This window comes from Phasianus colchicus, chromosome 15 (genome assembly GCF_987193195.1).
Source record: "Phasianus colchicus chromosome 15, bPhaCol1.hap1.1, whole genome shotgun sequence".
Taxonomy (NCBI): Eukaryota; Metazoa; Chordata; class Aves; order Galliformes; family Phasianidae; genus Phasianus; species Phasianus colchicus.
Genome location: NC_143450.1, coordinates 12,787,350 through 12,797,736, shown reverse-complemented (window position 1 = coordinate 12,797,736; position 10,387 = coordinate 12,787,350). Strand labels below are relative to the sequence as shown.

Here is a 10,387-nt window from a genome sequence, read left to right as displayed (position 1 = left end):
CTCTCCCTGCTCATGCAGGTGGGGGTAGCATCACACAAGCGGGGCTGTACCATGAAACAGGACGGGACAGCACCCCTGTGCCCAGCACCATCCTGCACATAGGGGCTGGAGGACCCCTGGGTCTCAGTTGCCATGAAGGTGGTTTTCACACTTCCTGCTTTTCAGGGGTTTTAATTGACAAAAGTGGTCATCAGCATTTCTAATTTCAATCTAATAAACATGGGGAAATTCCGGCTACAGGCTGTTGTGATTTTATTTCCCATTATAGTGAGCTGAGTTGCAGCTGTTTGCCAGCGGCCATCATAGCCCTGGCTCAGCTGAAAAGTGGGAAGAGACATGGCATAGATGCAATTAAACTTTCCTCCTCTAAAGAAACAGCTGGTTTTAAAGCGAATGGACACACTCATGTCTTTTTCAGCTGGGGCAAGGACCACGTGGATATTGAGAGAGGTTTGAAAGCAATCTAACATCATAAGGTTCTTTAGAGAAGGCATTGATCTTTCTCAATGGGCAGCAATTGATATGTTCAAAGAGCTTTGTGTGCGTGCATGTTTGTCCTCACACAGGTGGGCACAGTCTGTTATCTAAAAAGAAAGGATCAAAAAAACTATCAAAGCTCAGCACAAAGAGCAGCTCTTTGGGGAGAGAAGTGTCAGGACCTTTGTATCCCCGACTGCAGTTCCTTTTGGTGTGCAAGCCCTAGGGTAAGATGAAAGAACAATCCAGGTGCAATTAATTGTGCTTTCAGAGGTTAACAGCCAATCTGTCAGGGCTGTGCCCACTGGAGGCTCATGGGGGATTATAAATTAACTCCTCTGTGGCTAGTTTGCTGTAGATTTACTTTGGGAGGGGGGTGGTGGTGACTGCTGTAGTGCTGGGAGCTTCAAGCTATCACTTCCCAGGGACTCGTGGGCTCTAGAAGCACTTTGCAACCCTATCAGCCATCCAGCAGAATTCAGCAAGCTGCCTAAAATCTCCATCTGTGCTGCAGCATGGTTTTGTGAGATCCCAACATACCTTCTGCGAATGGACTTTGTGATGATGTGAGTCAGTGCTGGGTGAGAGGAAGGGGACAGCCTGAGGTCTGATGCTGTAAGGCAGGAGGGGGGTTGTAAGGGACTCATGTGCCTTTAATGCCTCAGGAAGGAGGAGAAACTTTCCTTAAGTTCCCAGGCTGTGGGGTTTGCTGGGTAATTCCATCAACAGTGAGAAGTTCTTCAGCTGTTGACAGAGTGCTGAGGCTGCTGTGTGTAAATAACGGGATGGTGATCAGAAGGGGTCAAAAGGTATCCTTGCAAACTGCTGAGTAATGTGCCTGGGCCTTCACAGGAAAGCGGTGCAATGGTGGAGGTATAGCTTCTGGTAACCATACTGTGTTGGGTAGTGCTGTGTGCCAGGAAGAGCAAATCTCATTGTGTCTGGGCCAGGAGGAATAACCGTGCTCATGCCAACAGTCTGCAAATGGGAGAAACAGCACTGAGTGCTTTCCCAGAGCCAGACTGTGACAGACTGCTGTGATTTGCTTTGTTTGTCTGTTTTCCCTCCTGAAGATGCCCGTGTTTCTGAGGGAGGGAGGTGCAGTAGGTTTAATGGGAATGAGCTTCGCGAAAACATTTGATTTTGTGGGGGAGCTCATTAGCTAAGATGACGACTATAAAAGAAAAGTTGTCAATGTGAGACATCTAAGGAGAAGATAATGAGTTGTGCTGCAAAGCAAAACTGGGTGGGAGAAAAAGATGCATAGAGTTTCTGCAGAGGGTTTTATCTTGCAACCTCTGTTAAATCCTATGAAAAACTGGATAAACTTCAAATCCAGAAGAAAGGAAAAAAAACTGAGTCATACAAAAAACATCCTGCATGATGCTGGCCAGGCACCATGGAGAAATCTGACCTGAAATGGAATAACTGGGAGGTCAGTGGAGCAGGAGATCCTACCCAGATCCAACAGTATGGCATCAAGGAAGGGAAGAGCCCACAGCAGTAATCCTCCAAGCAGACCTGTGGAGCATGCAAGTGGGGGGTGGGGGGGAGGGTGATCATAATATAACTAGAATAGGAATAAAAAGTAGATTTTATGCCACATGGCTGAACAGCAGTGAGGAGAAGGCAGCAAAAGATATTTGACATTATTTGGGTTTTTTTTATGGGTTTGTCATCTCCCTGTTATAGGGACTGGTTGGTAACTGCTGCCTCCTAACATTCTGATGTGGATTCCATAGTAAGGAGCAGGCTGTTTCCTACAGTGCTCTCATCTGTAAATTGAGGAGCAGTGGCATTTGCTGGAGTGCTTCTGAAAAGTCACTCTCAGCAGTGTCAGTAAGTCTCACTGCTGTCCTTATGGAGCAGAGAGGTTCCTCAGGTCTGTCACCTTGCATACGGCAGCTAAAGCTCTCCCAAAGGTGAAGAGGAAGATCTTGTGTCCAACCACTTGGTTCTGAAGCCAAATTTGGGCCCCATCAATAGGAAAACTAGAAATACTTCCTGATCTAGTTTGCTGTTAGAGCCATTGAGATCTTTCCCTTCCAAGATGAAAGTGGGATAAAAGCAGCTTCAGGACACATCTCAGCATGGTAAGCTTTAACCAGGTGTTTGAGCAAAGTCTGACTATGCAGTCAGCAGACACAGCCTCTGAATGACAGGGACCAAGCAATGGTGATAATTGTACTCCCAGCAATAGACCGATGCTGTACATTTAGGCTTCAGTTAATTTTCTGGCTCAAAATGAACTGCCTCCTACTGCTTATAGCAATTACATCTTGTTAATTGAAAATAGTGTTCATCTTATCTCTAGGAGAGGGATGGACAAAAGTAGGGCAACAAAATCTGGAGTCAAGGTAGCATGAAGGGAAAAGGCGGGGGGAATGAAGCTGAGGGAGAAAGGCAGCTGGAGTGGCTGAGGGGGCAACTCCAGATCTTTGTTTTCCTCTATCAATTCAGGCTGTCCTGGTTCAAAACAGGGTATTCTTCCTCCATCCCCATTTCCCAAGGAAAGTCCTTTGGAATGAAGATCCTTTCTATGCTGTGATGTTCAAGGAATGATCCCAGCTCTTTATAGGACTTAATGCAGTAAGGCTTGAAGAGACTGAGAGACAAGTAACCCTCTGGGTTTCACCCCTCTATCTAAGAACTGAGGAGAGAATGGGCAGCATTAACAAGATGATAAGCCCAACTTGATCCAGAGGGAGAGAGGTGGGTCCTGCTCATCTCAAAAGGTAAAATGTTCAACTTTCTTGTTATCAGTTTGAAACCTCTGAAGGCATCTTGTTCTTTCCAGCTCCTTCTGAAGCCTTGGGCAGCTCTCCTGATCTCTCCAGCACCTGATATTCCTGGTCAATTGTAAAGCAGGAGTGATGGCCTTCATTTCTGTCCCACTATGGCTCACCTCAGAAGCGCATTTAAAAAAAATTCTCAGCATCTCCATTGCTTTTCTGACAGACTCTGACATCTCTAAATCTGGGGCCAAAAGACTTTTTTTTTTTTTTTGCTTTTGTTCCTTTCCTTTAATACCTGATTATTCCAGGGTGACAAGAGGCAGTTGTTCCAGAGCGGTTCTTCGTTTTGTGCACAGCCAGGTGAAACACAAACAGTGACAAATTGATGATGGAGTAGAACACATTAGCGTGAAAATCCTCAGGTGCATCGTAAGGTATCTCCTCTGAGTCTGCTGCAGTGATAATGCTATTGCAAGTGGCTTCTCCAGAAAGGAAATAGTCCCCAGTTGGTTATTGGTTTGATTGGATTGCAGTGAAGCTTCACATCAGTCCTGAAATATGATCTGTAAAGCCAGCAGAAGTGTGCTAGGAGACCAGGAGAGGATTGTGGTGCAGGTTGGTTTTGCCTGGCAGCACGGGGTGAGCTGAGGGTCAGCACTGAGCAGGGCAGCAGGTAGAAGGATGTAAGGAGTGTGCTCTGGGTGGGCTGAAAAACCCAAAAGGAAAACATCTCTAGTTCTCTCCTTGCCACCTAGTGTCTGTTTGTGTTAAAGATTCTGGTACATCTCTGAATTAAAGCACTATTTGTGCCTCTTACTCTTGTGCAACTACCTGTTTTTTGGATAACTACCCAAGTGGATCTTTAAGCCCTTACAAAAACAGAGGAGAATACATCTGCCCTTCAGCCCTGACTCACCCAAACCTTGTACAAACCATCCAGATATGCTCTTCCAACTGGTTGGGGACATGACATCACACTCATCCCAACATCTCACACTCATGGATATAAGCCTCTTCTAATCGGGTAAAAACAGTCGATGGGCCTTTTGTCACACCTCCAGTTCTAGGATTCCAGCAGCTTTTAATTCTCAAGGTGAATTTAGCCTTGGGCAGAGAGCAATTGCACTGCCCTGGCTGGTGCCTGCAGCAACCTGCAGTGCTGCTCTGCCCGTCAGCTGCTGCAGGAGATGCGCTGGGAGCTGCAGGCAGGGGCTGAAGGGGGACTGAAGAAATGGAGGTGTTTGATGTTTGCTTATTTATGTATTTAGTAGCTGCTGTCTCCACAAGAGCCTCTTTCTGCACAGGAGCGATAAGCTGTGCTTGGCTCCTGCTTGTCCACCCCTGCTGGCTCCTGTTTGTTGCCATCTCATCAGCAGGCACCAAAAAGCCCCACTTTCATCCCTGCTGGGCTGCCCTCCCTGCCCTGCTCCAAAATGCTGCTCGAGTGTCATGGAAACAGCACGCAGAACTGCCATGCACAGGAAGGGAGAGGGAAGCAAGGCATGGGAGCCCAGTACATCCCCCAGGAACCCACAGGATGACTCTGCAATGATACCCACATTTAGATTGTGACGTGGTAGGTGAAGCTGTTGCAATATGTACAGTTAAGTCAACGTGCTCGCATGGCACAGATCTGTGGCTAAGGGTGGATGCAGCACATCTGCAGCTGCACAGGGGGTGGGTGAGGCTGCCCTGATGTGCTGGGCTCCCATCCAAGTTTGGCCACGGATGGGCTGGTGGCCATGGGCAGAGCTCTGTGCATTGCATTGCCTGGGAGTGGAGGCTGGGAAGGACACGGCTCCTCTTCAAGAGCTATAATTAATACTGGGAAGCTGCTGGCTGCTCTGGCAATCCCAGTTATCCATATTGTCTGTGCCATTCACGTATCCCTTCTTAGTTGAGGATACTTATTATTATCTTTATTAATTACGCATAGCAGTGTGCTTAAAACAAGGAGGAGGGAGGGAGGAATGGCCAGTGTTTTCCCACTGTGGAAAAGCAAAATGTTACATTTTGTACTTGTCAAAAGCAAAAATCCTTCACTTCAAGACGTGTGAGATGCATTACTAATTGCACAATTATCTTGTTCCGTGGCACTTGCAAAAAAGAACTTGGAGTGCTTTCAGCAAATTCTGGTATTGAGGAAATAATGAATTGGTTTTTTTTAAAAAAGTACTAAATTAAGTGCTCTTTCTTCATGAGAAAAATGTTCCTAGGCTTCGTGGAGCTGTCTGCACAAAACTTTCTGAAGATGAATGTAGCGTGCATTAGTAAGGTGCAGAGGTCAGTGTGGCCCTGAGTAGAGGAAGGGATGAGTAAATATGGCTCATGTGGATGATTTCCTTTTTGTAATGTGGGAAGAGGCCAAAATATTCAGGTCCTCACAGCGAAGTAAATTTTGCAGATCTTCCTTTGGGAGCTTCACAAAGCCATGCTGGGCTGCATCCCTCTCCTGTCACACCATGGATGGCAAATGGTGATCCACACTCTCTGTAATATAACTCTGAAAGCAATGGTACTGATAACAGGCACTGAAAACTGTTTTTTCTCCCTCTCCATCCCTCTGCCACAAAATACACAAAACCCAGCATTTGGAGCAGACTTGAATCTATGTTCCCCAACAGCCTGGAGCAGAGGGAGGTCCCAGTGGCACAGTGGAATGAGGAGAACAACGTTGCTCAACTCAGCATGGAGACTCAGGTGTTTGGAAACCTCTTCTGGATCAGAGGGAAGTTGAGTCTGTTTCTGTGAGATTGATCTGCAGGCACCAACAGAGTGTTCAGCTGGACTTCTGTGAGAGAGGCAGCAAACAGTGAATTAGGTGTCAGCCTGCTGAGACATCAGAGAAAGGGGGAAACACAATGAAACATTGCTGCATTCTGCCTTTCTGTGGCCGTCAGCTGGGCTCAGCCAGCTCCTTGCTGCCCTAAATTCCATGGTTCTGCCATGGTGACTGTGTGCTCTGGTCTGGTGCATCATTCTTCTGCTTCAGCCTGCTCCGAAAGTGAAACTTCTGCATTCAAAAGCAACAACCTCAAGCAACACCCTTGCTGATTGAGGCAGCCTGGTGGTAAGTTGGGACATCTGTACATCTCAGGGGAGGTTTGGGCCAAAATGCCTGGAACAAGTTAAACTACCCCTGAAAAATGATTGCAAGAGCTGGATGTGTGAGTTAGGCAGAATGAAGAGTCTGCAAGTAAATGGGGGGAGGGAGCACGCTTTCAAGTGTTTTATAATTACTAGGATTTATTTAATCCTGTTTACATTTACCTTGGTGCGTGAAATTCATAACTGTGGTGTGCAACCGGGCACAGTGGTGATATACAAGATCTTATTAATGAAGACTATGGGAGGACTTGGGATATGGAAGGAGGGGTGTTGTGATGGAATTAACACCTGCTGCTTTCCATCCCTTCTAAAAACAAATTGCTTGTCAAGAGTCTCAACGCGGTCCAGCTACTATCAGCTAAATAAGCACTCGAGAAAAAGAACTGGAATACAAAATGCAATGGCTCACACAGGCTCCAAAATGTCTTGGCTATTTAGGTTTGTAGCCAGTGGGCTCTGCCTTGCCACAGCGTGGCATTGCTCAAGGTCCTTTCCTCTTCTCTCTTTCACTGCCTGATGCTAATTCCTGTGTCTTTTTACAAACTCTTGCACAAACTTAAATACAAAGGAGTCGTGAGCAGTCAGAGTGGCATAAACTGTTGTGTTTGCATCTCAGCTCTGTCAGTAGTGCTCAAAGTAAAAGAGTCAGATTTTAACCAGGTTTTGTGTCAGAATGAAAACAACAAGGCCAGAAGTCTGCTGATCCTTAAGAGAAGTCTCGCTGGTACTTGAGCCTTATGGACCATTTCATATTAATAGAAAGGGACATTAAATGCTGGCATCCTTCCTATAGATGTGAAAGATGAGGGCCCAGAGAAGAAACTTGTTAGTATTCCTCAGTGCCAAACCAGAAATTTAGCCTCTCCCTGGACAATATCTGAAATTTTCTGCTACAATTTGAGGAGATGGATCTGTACAGAGACTTGTTTATTTCAGGGTTCATATTTCTGTTGTTCTTCTGTGATCAATAGAAACAGCCACACAGCTAACCTGTACCTTTCTTTATGCCAGGTGTTGAGTAAGCAGCTGTACTGGAGACAGCTGAATGCTGAGGGAAAGAGGTTTTCCATTGCTGCCTGGACGGATACTCCCCCACCAGTCCTGCCTTGGTCCCAGGGAATGGTCTCTTGCACTCTCCCATGTGTCATGACTTCATGACTGTACCCCTTGGATCCTATCATCGTTCATCTTTGGAAAGGAGTTAAGATAATCAAGAGCTGAGCCCAGGGCTGTATCTTGGGCAGCTTGGGATAGCAGGCTGTAATTCAAGCATCCTGCTGAGCATCCCTGGAGTGATCAGAATGCATCACCCTTCTTCCAGCAAAGCATGGGAGACTCTGGTTGGACAAAAGCACTGGGGCAGGAATGAGTGGCTGTGGTCCCCATGGCAGTGGGACCTCATGGTTATGTGGACCCATGCCCACAAACCCAGGGGTGAGACAGCCCAGGTCCCCCACAGAGAGATGGAAAATCAAAGCTCAGCTGAGCACAAGCCAGGATGACAGGCCAGCTCAGCAGCAGTGTCTTTTTTCACCATTTAAGAGCATCCTGCAGAAAACAGGAATGAGAGCTTATCTCCAAGAGCTGTCACTTCCCCACACTGCCTTCAGCTCAGTGCTACCATGTAGTCACTGTGGGAATGTGACCTTTATGGAGAATGGTAAGTTGCTGTGGCTTTCCTAGTGTTTAATGTTCTTCATTGATTAGTTTCCATCTCCCTGAAGGGAGGAGGCTTTGACTGTGAGCCAGAGCTCAGCAGTACCCAGTGCTGTGGGTGGTGGTGAGCTCTCAAGTGAGAAAACTGGCAAAGCAAAATGCAGGGAGTGACTTTCAGAAATGAAGACAAGAGAAGGAGAGACTCTCAGAAAGGATATTTCTTTTAATCTGGACTAAAGCCCCACTGCCACTTGCACAAATCTTTTATTGTCAGAGGCGCACAAAGTGTGACAGCTTATTTCAGCTCCAAGCCATGATTGCTACACCTCCTCAGTGCCTACCTCCCTCCCTGCCCATCCTGTGCCAAATACTCATCAGTGGAGGATCTGTGGCCTTGGGGCTGTGACAGCTCTGCCCTCCCTTCTGCACACAGAGATGTGGCACAAAACAAAGAAGAGAAGCGAGAGGGGAGCGTCGAACCAAAGAGCAGTCACAGCTTTTGTTGTGCTGAGTGTTTTGTGCCAGCTTAGACAAGGTAAATATAATAATAGCAGCAGATAGTGGAAGAATACTGAGTATTAAGAAGCGGTTTTGAATTAATCTCAGCTTTATTTATTTATTTTGAGCAGCAGCAGCAGCGTACCTCCTAACGCCCTTATCTTTTTGGGTGCACCTGGAACTGTGAAAGATTTAAACTTGCAAATCCGAAGCTTAAACAGAGTAAACAGTTTGGTTGCAAACAGTCCAGAGTGGGGGGAAAAAAGAAAAAAAAAGAAAAAAAAAAGATTAAGAAATATACTCTATATTTGGTCTTTGGATTTGTTGCATGTGTAGAAGAAGAAGGCTTGGGGGAGCTTATGGATTTGTACAGGGCTGAGCAGCCTGAATGGTGGTGCATGCAGAACTCAGGGAGCTGCTGCTCTCTGTGCCTTGATCTGCAGGGTCACAGCCCTGGGGAACCACAACCAGGGGCTGCCCAACACGGGCTGGTGTGCCCCTCACTCTGAGATGGGGTGGAAAAAGAGAGGATTTTCCCAGCTTTTTGGGGATGCCATGTCTGGCTGCTCAAGGGTTAAATTTTAGCCAGGATCTTGCAAGCTTTTGGGGGCTGTTTGTTTAGATCCCTGGAGATTTGTGCTACTCAGTCCATTTTTTAACTATTTGCAGCAGAACGGGACACCATTTATCAGGAAGTGGAGAGCCACAGCAGCAATTCCCTGCCCCATGAATAAGATTTGATCAATAGATGCCTCCTTACAACACTGACCACTTCTTCCACACTCCCCAAAGTCCTGTTATGAGCACTGAGCAAACCTTCCCAGAGCACAGAGCCCCAGAGGACTTGAGCAAGAATCCCCTGTGCACACAGGCCTGGCTTTAAGGTATCATTTGGAGTTCAGCAGCAGTTTAATCTGCCTGCAGAGCCAGATCCACTCCCAGCTTTTCTTTCAAAAGAGCCCACATGCTTTCTGCAGGCTCAAAAAGCAAAGAGCGAGACAAAGCTCCAAATCCATCCACGTTAATTTACTTTTCTTCCTAGTTCTTGACTGCTACAGCACTCCCCAGCCTGAGCTCTCGTTTGTCAGCATTTGGGGCCAGCTGGCAGCTTCTCAGCTCCCATCAGCAGAACAACACAGTCACCCCCAGGAGCCAAAAGCACCGAATGAGGAGGGACAGCCGCAGCTTTTCAGTACCCACTGCTTTTCAGTAATGATCCAATTTACTTGGTTTTTAGGTTTGTTTTTTTTTTTTGCCTCTCTGTTTTTTCCCCACTATGAAGATTGATGGTGAGGATGGTGCCCAGCTGCATCTGAGTGCAATAATCCTCCTGCGGTTGGTGAAAACCAAGCAGCTATTCCTACAGCTTGTTAGCAGTCAGGAAGATGGAAGGAAGTGGGAGGAATCTGGAGGGTGAGGTTTTCGAGTGCCTCACTCGTCACTGCTGAACCCAACGCTATTTATGGTGCAATTATCACCGCAGACAGACTCCTTTATCATCCAGCCAATATTCTGGGTACAAATCCTATTGCAGCACAGCCACTCCATACATCATCCAGGCACAGCAACAGCCAGGTGAAGAGGTTCGGAGCAGTGAGCAGCTCTGCACAAGGCAGGGAAGAGGGAACATGGTTCCTGCCTGTCCCCATTGCCCCACTTCTTTCCCCAAATCCTTTTTCTTTAGGAAGGAAGTGATGCATTTCTCCTTCTTAGTGCTGCCCAAATTTGGCTGTGTTTCTCCAGGGAAAAGTAGGTCTGGAAGAAAGCTCCCAGGCAGCCCACACCTCTCTGGTTAGTCTGGGGCAAGGCTGGAGCAGGAGGGGCTATGAATAGTGCCAGTGAAGCTGGAATAAGATTGTAGTGTAGATTCTCTGGTGTCTTATAGGGGTTGAGCATCCACATACCCAACATAC

At 46.9% G+C, this 10,387-nt stretch overlaps 1 long non-coding RNA gene across 6 annotated transcripts; it reads left to right on the top strand.

The window, feature by feature from the left end:
- The first annotated feature begins 855 nt into the window (after nt 1–855).
- LOC116232126 (uncharacterized) lies at nt 856–10,186 on the top strand. Of its 6 annotated transcripts, none has more exons than XR_016471392.1 (5): nt 856–1,043; nt 2,938–3,189; nt 3,275–4,788; nt 5,429–6,282; nt 7,332–10,186. It is a non-coding gene; the product is annotated as an uncharacterized LOC116232126 (long non-coding RNA). The 6 variants fall into 6 exon arrangements; XR_004167615.2 differs by having other exon boundaries at nt 3,275–6,282; nt 7,332–8,511; nt 9,144–10,186; XR_016471391.1 differs by having other exon boundaries at nt 3,275–6,282; nt 7,332–9,358; nt 9,517–10,186.
- Nucleotides 10,187–10,387: the final 201 nt, after the last annotated feature.